This window comes from Podarcis pityusensis (assembly GCF_964106645.2).
Source record: "Podarcis pityusensis genome assembly, chromosome: 5".
NCBI lineage: Eukaryota > Metazoa > Chordata > Lepidosauria > Squamata > Lacertidae > Podarcis > Podarcis pityusensis.
Window position 1 is genome coordinate 75,909,203 of NC_138032.1, and position 6,964 is coordinate 75,916,166.

The following is a 6,964-nucleotide window of genomic DNA, read 5'->3' on the forward strand; positions in this document are numbered from 1 at the left end:
AACAGCACTCTCTACTCCTAAGGTTTCCAGCAACTGGTATTCAGAAGCTTAAATGAAGATGCCAAAGAATTTCTCAGGTGCCCCGAGAAAGAGGCAGGAACAAGCCAGTCATTTTCAGATGGGCAACAATTATCTTAGATATCCGATTTAGTACAGCACCAACTCATGCACACATTTCACATATTGGAGAACACCATAGGTAAGTGGCTTCCATGTGGTTCTCTGTGTTTTAGTGCATGTGTGTGCACAGAAACCATACATCTTAAATCTCATGTTGTCCTATTTACCAAGCCCTGTCTTCTTCACAGAGTCACTTACGTTGTTGCCAGGATCTGTTCACCTTGGGAAAGTGGAATTTATATTTTTCAAAAGCTTATAGAAACCAGGGCCATAACTCAGGAGCGGAACATATGCTGTACATGTCTAAGGTTCGAGGTTAAACCCCTGAAATCTCCAGGGAACATGCTTTCATATCTGCACAAGGAAACACCTTTGCCTGAGATGGTAGAGAAACTACTGCCAGCTAGAGTACAGAGTAATTGGGCTCAGGGGCTCAGAGGCCAGACGCAGGTCACATTCACATCATACATTTAAAGCACTCTTATACCATTTTAAACATTCATGGCGATCCAACAGAGATGTAATGGCCAGTGGTTTTGCAGTCAATCCTTCCCCACAGGAAACTCTGAGAACAGGAGCTTTGTGAGCAGATCCTCCAAGTGTCCCAATTTTCCAGGGACAGTCCCGGAATTACAAAAGGCATCCCTGCTTCTGATTAGATCCCGGAAAGCCCCTGTTTTCCCTGCCAGTACCGCCAGTGCCGAGCTCAAGGAGGAGGATGAGTCGGTGCTTGTCCCGAGTGATGGTGGCTGTGAGGGATCATCCTGTTGCCTCTCCATGGCCGCCACAGCAGGTCTCCTTCCTTGGGCAGCTCACAGCTGCTGCTGGAGAGCAGGTGAGGAGGAGAGGCTGCAGAAGCTGAGGCCCAGCCCCATGTGATGTGTCAGCTCTGAGGTGCAAGCAGAGGAAGAAGAAGAAGAGTTTGGATTTGATATCCTGCTTTATCACTACCCTAAGGAGTCTCAAAGCGGCTAACATTCTCCTTTCCCTTCCTCCCCCACAACAAACACTCTGTGAGGTGAGTGGGGCTGAGAGACTTCAGAGAAGTGTGACTAGCCCAAGGTCACCCAGCAGCTGCATGTGGAGGAGTGGAGACGCGAACCTGGTTCCCCAGATTGCAAGACTACCACTCTTAACCACTACACCACACTGGCTCTCCCTGGGACAGGGCCACCCTGGGCTGGAAGAAAGGGGGAATGGAGCAGGGAGTAAGGAGTCTTGTTTTTGTTTTCTTTAATGCTTTGTGTGTCTGGGTCTAATAATAATAATAATAATAATAATAATAATAATAATAATAATTTATTATTTATACCCCGCCTATCTGGTTGGGTTTCCCCAGCCGCTCTAGGCAGCTTTCAACAAAGTATTAAAATACAGTAGTCTGTTAAACATTAAAAGCTTCCCTAAAGAGGGCTGCCTTCAGATGTCTTCTAAAAGTCTGGTAATTGTTCTTCTCTTTGACATCTGGTGGGAGGGCATTCCACAGGGCGGTCTAATCTTGCCCCTTTCTAAAGGTTATTTATTGGTGTGTGTTTCTCTTTTTGTAAATCCATCAATGAATAATAAAATAAAATAAAATGATTAAAGGGTTTTCTTAGGATTGTGGAGGGTGTGCGTGCTGTGTCCCATTGGTGTAATGGTGGTAGCGAGCACCATTCTTCTGATAGCAAATGCTCAGGCGGGGGGCAAAAATGGGGGCTCAAGGAGGCATAGTTAACAAGGCTCCACAAAATGTCCCTATTTTCATCTGAGGAATGTTGGAACATATGTGCGAGGGGAATAGGGGGTCTCCTAATAACTCTAAGCACTCTTTAAAAACTACAGTCCCCAGAATTCTTTGGGGCAACCCACAACCATTTGAAGTGGCACCATAGTGCCTTAAATGTATTTTGTGGATGTGGTTTGAGTAGATGGAAGCTTTGTATCTCCATATATTGAATCACAACAACTTCACCCTCTCTCCCCATAAAACATAAAATGTGTCACGCAACCAACCATCACTGTGTTACAAGTTTCCCCACTTCTGCAAAGAAAGCATCATGGTAGAGAATGGGAGAGAAATGTGATATTATTTGCATTTTAATGAGAAAGCTAGCTGATTCACTCTCAAACCAACTGGCAAACCAAAGGATAGCTGCCCTTCAAAATTCACACTTCCCCAAATTTTGCAGTGCGGTCCTCCAGCCATAGAAAACAAGTAGGCATCTGTTAGGTAAAAGTACACATATTTGGGAAAAGAACATGCAACAAATATATTAGTGGAAATGGCTTGCCAAAAACACGGATAATAACCAAAGCTACATACAAAAATGTGTTTGTTAGGAAAAATGTGTGTGAAAATACGGTTGAATTTTCATGAAGTTTGTTTAAAAACAAAACAAAAGAGTTCTGAAGAACTGAATTTAAGAATGGAAAAATGAATGAGAAAATGAGAGAAACTGCAAATGACAGATTGACCACTGTATTTTAATATTTTGTTGAAAGCCACCCAGAGTGGCTGGGGAAACCCAGCCAGATGGGTGGGGTATAAATAAATTATTATTATTATTATTATTATTATTATTATTATTATTATTATTATTTACCCATCTCTATGTCAAGGTAAGGAGACACCAAGTACCGTGATCCTGCATGACAGATTTTGTTCCATTATAAGGTCCAGGTCTGCTGATTTTTGTGGAGCAGCCACACTTCTCTGTTAACATCCAAGTTCCGGCCCGATTGTATTCTTAAGAGACTTCTTCTTGTGTTTGTTTTATCCACAATTTTCTTGGGATAGAATAATTGTTCTTGGCTTTTTTTTTTTTCTTTTTTTGCTTTTTTTTTGAATGGGACACTCTGCAGAAACTCCAAGGAGAGCCATAATAAAATATTGCTTCTTTCTGAAAAATAATGAGGCTTATTAAAAAAAGATTAGTGACTTTGGGTCAATTCATATTCTCCTAATGGGGTTGCAATCAAATGATGAATGGTGCAAGGGAGTCTCCACTGCCCAGGAATAGCCCCATCTGCCCTGCTCATGAATAATATAAAAAAAAAAAATGAGGGGAAGAGGCAATGAGCAACCTCCACTAACCTCCTGCTGCCTTTTAGTTAATTAATGGTGCCTCATTACTGGTGGTCAGATGTTTTCAACACAGGCAAGAAGCCATCCATAAACGTCATAAACAAGCCCACCTCAAGAGCAATTAACACGTTGAAAACAACGCACATTCCTCGCTCAGTTTTCATTCCCACTGTGAAATAACTGGCCGCAATTTCTAATTCCTTTGCAATACACTTTCTGACCCATGGTAACCTTTAATTAAAATGCTTTAATTACAAATAATAGTCTGCCAAATGAAATTCAATTGATTTCCCTCAAATTTCCTTCCCAGTAAGGATGCTTTGGCGTATAGGCTTGCAACAAATGGTCGGTGCAAGCACAGAGTTAGAATCATTCGCTATATGCGTGTGTGTGGCAGTATAATAATTTAATAATCAAAATTTATTATTTGTACCCCACCCATCTGACTGGGTTTCCCCAGCTACTCTGGGTGGCTTCCAGCATATATAAAAACATAATAAAACACTAAACATTTTTTTAAACATATGTACAAGTCTCTGGTGCAGCCACATTTGGAATGCTTTAAACCTTAAAAAGCTTCCCTATACAGGGCTGCCTTCAGATGTTTCCTAAATGCTATATAATTACTCATTTCCTTAACATCAGATAAGAGGGAATTCCACAGGGTAGGCACCACTACTGAGAAGGCCCAGTATGCCACCACTGGTCTACAATGGATAAATTCTGTGAGATCTATGGATGATTGATTTCTAGAAATATCTTTAAGAAGTACAGTGGTATCTCGGGTTACAAACACCTTGAGTTACAAAAACTTTGGGTTACAAACTCCGCTAACCTGGAAGGAGTACCTCGGGTTACAAACTTTGCCCCAGGATGAGAATGGAAATTGCGTGCCAGTGGCGTAGCGGCTGCGGGAGGCCCCATTAGTGAAAGTGCGCCTCAGGTTAAGAATGGTTTCGGGTTAAGAATGGACCTCCAGAACAAATTAAGTTCGTAACCTGAGGTTCGTGACCACTGCATAGGTTTTATAGTTCCTTCCTCCCCCACCCTATCATTGGATGATGACAAATATAATATTGATAATACTAAACAGAATACAAATTAACAGTTTATATATATATATATATATATATATATATATATATATATGGATGAACTGAATAATTTCTGTGAGGATTTTATTTCAAATTAACTTCCCTAAATTGTCAAGCACATCAAGAAATCGACTTGATTGACTGCATGTTCCAGCATCCTGCGATAATGTTCTGTTCCATGCAGCAAATATGGGGAAACTACATGTTTCATTACATGTGGAGTATGCAGCTTTGTCAAAGGTTTTCAGTACTATGTGTTGGTTTATGTGTGGAGGAGAGGCTAATTATCACCAGGACCACAGAACATGGGGAGGAGAAATTTAATCCGTCCCTCTCCAGCCACAATTCTCATGGAAATGCCACCACCTGCTGAGGCAATAGCTTTAGGAGAAAAGTCTTATTGGTGTAAACACATGCACACAGGCAAAATAGAGGGAGTTCCTGGGTCTGAAACCCACTTGGCAAACATCACATTGTAATTTCTTACCCAGCAAGCAACAACAGCCAATGAGAAATAGACACGTCTTTTGTGAAGAACACCTCACATTTTACATGCAGAGAATCCAGGTTTGAATCAAGGGTACAGAGTCATGCTATAAAAGGTAGAGAAGGGACACATCTAAGCCAGTTTGGGGGCACACTGCATACGCTAATTAACCAGCTCCTGTGAGGACTAAGTAGCCACTTTTGAACATGTACAACAAGTGTACATGTACAATTGTTCACTACTATTTTGCCTGACAGGTCAGCTCTGCATGGTGGCATCCAAGCAGTTGAAAATGGACCTCCTTTCACATCCCTCCCCTCCCCTCCCCACAACTGGGGTGGGTTAATCTGTCAATTCCCATTTCTCACATTTTCTCATTTTTCCAATCTTAAATTCAGATCTCCACATCAGTTTGCATTTTTTAAAAAAAGACCTCATGAAAATTCACCAGCATTTTAGTGCAACTTTGTTCTACAATCCTTATGTTTGTATGCAATTACACCTAATGTACACATTTTTGCAAGACAATCTCCCCTAATATGACGCACTTTTGTGTGTTGGTTTCACTAATGCATATACCTGAATGCACATATTACCCTAATATATGCATTTTGGAACATGTTACTTGCCTGCATTGTATAATTCAGACGTGGGCAAATTTCAAAGGATAGCTGTGTTTCCATTTGCATATTGTGAATTAGGTAGGGTCATGAACTGAATTGATTTTGTACCCTGATTCTAATGTTTGGACTTTCCGAGTCCAGCAATGGGCCGTCAGAGGTTTGGAGCTGTTGGGACTTCCAATTTTGGAGGGAATTTGAAACATGTCTTAAAATACCACATGGAGTCTAGCCTGGACTATGGGAAAGGGGCTGATTTGTTGAAAAGGGTCAAAAACACTACCAAGCTGGAGTTCCCACGAGCGAAAGGAAAATATGAAGAAGAGCTGCGGAAGGGACATGGAAGAGATTCGAAGGCCTCGGATATAAGATCACCAGGTTAATGTGCCAGACTAATGGGATAAAAAGGACTGACAATCCCGGGACCGGGGGGAGGGGACGCTGGAAGAAGAATGGATTGTTTTTGTTTCTTTTTTTTATCATTAGAAATGTTTTATAAAATTGATGAACGTTGGAAAAATGTTGAAATGAAATTACTTGGCTCTTGTAAAAATGTTTAAAGAATTAGTTAAAAAGGTAATGGTTATGAGAAGTTGGTAAAAATAAGATTTAAGTCTTAAGTTTTAAGGTTTTTTTATAAGATAAGATGAAAATAGAGTAAGGTAAGGTAATGACAGAATATTATGAATTATGGAAAGGATTTGCTGTGAAAATTATTAATCAAGATACAAGAGATGGGAGGAGGAGGAGGTCATGGAAAGAAGGTAATGAAAGTGGAGAATTTGAAAATGATGGTTTTATTTTTTATTTTTCTGTTTTTGTCTTTTTTCTTTGTAATTTTTTAAAAAAATTCTTTTTTCAATAAATATCATTAAAAAAAAAAAGATTTTGTACCCTGATTCTACCCTCAACTGACTGCTTTATGCCCCTTGGCAGTAGCAACCATTTCACTGTTGCACCCTGAGAGGCCTGCACCCTCAGGAAACCTGCTTGAGCACACTGCCCTTCAGACTCCCTCTCTGACCTCATCAGACTCCCATCCTCAGGGCCTCTGAAAGCAGATCATATCAGGGCAGGAGAAAAGGACCCATATATACTTAGCAACACGGAAACACCCTCCATGGTAAAGTCAAAGTTTTTAAGGAACAGCATCTGGGATGAAGGGAATTCTTTAAAAGAATTAATAGATGTGTGTGGGGTTGCCAAATGGTCACTGCATTCTTGGACTCCTGTGCTATCCATAGTTTCTTGGCAAACAGCAAGGGAGCATGTGCCTTGTCCCTCGCTTGTTGTATGATTCTCACTGAGCTTGTAAAGGTACAGGAGCTTGTCTGGAACAATCAAATTGGCAACTCCACAGAGGAATAGCCAGGATCATATTTTTGTCTTGTTGCTGGTGACAACATGGGAGCAGAGAGATTGAGCTTGTAGTTATACATTTATTCAAGAGACAGTGGCTGCACTCCTATATGTACTTAACTAGGAGTGGACCTTTTTTCCCTTTTTTCTTTTTGTAAATGGGCTTTGCCTCTGAGTTCAATAGTTTAATGGGACTAACTTCTTTGTACATAGGATT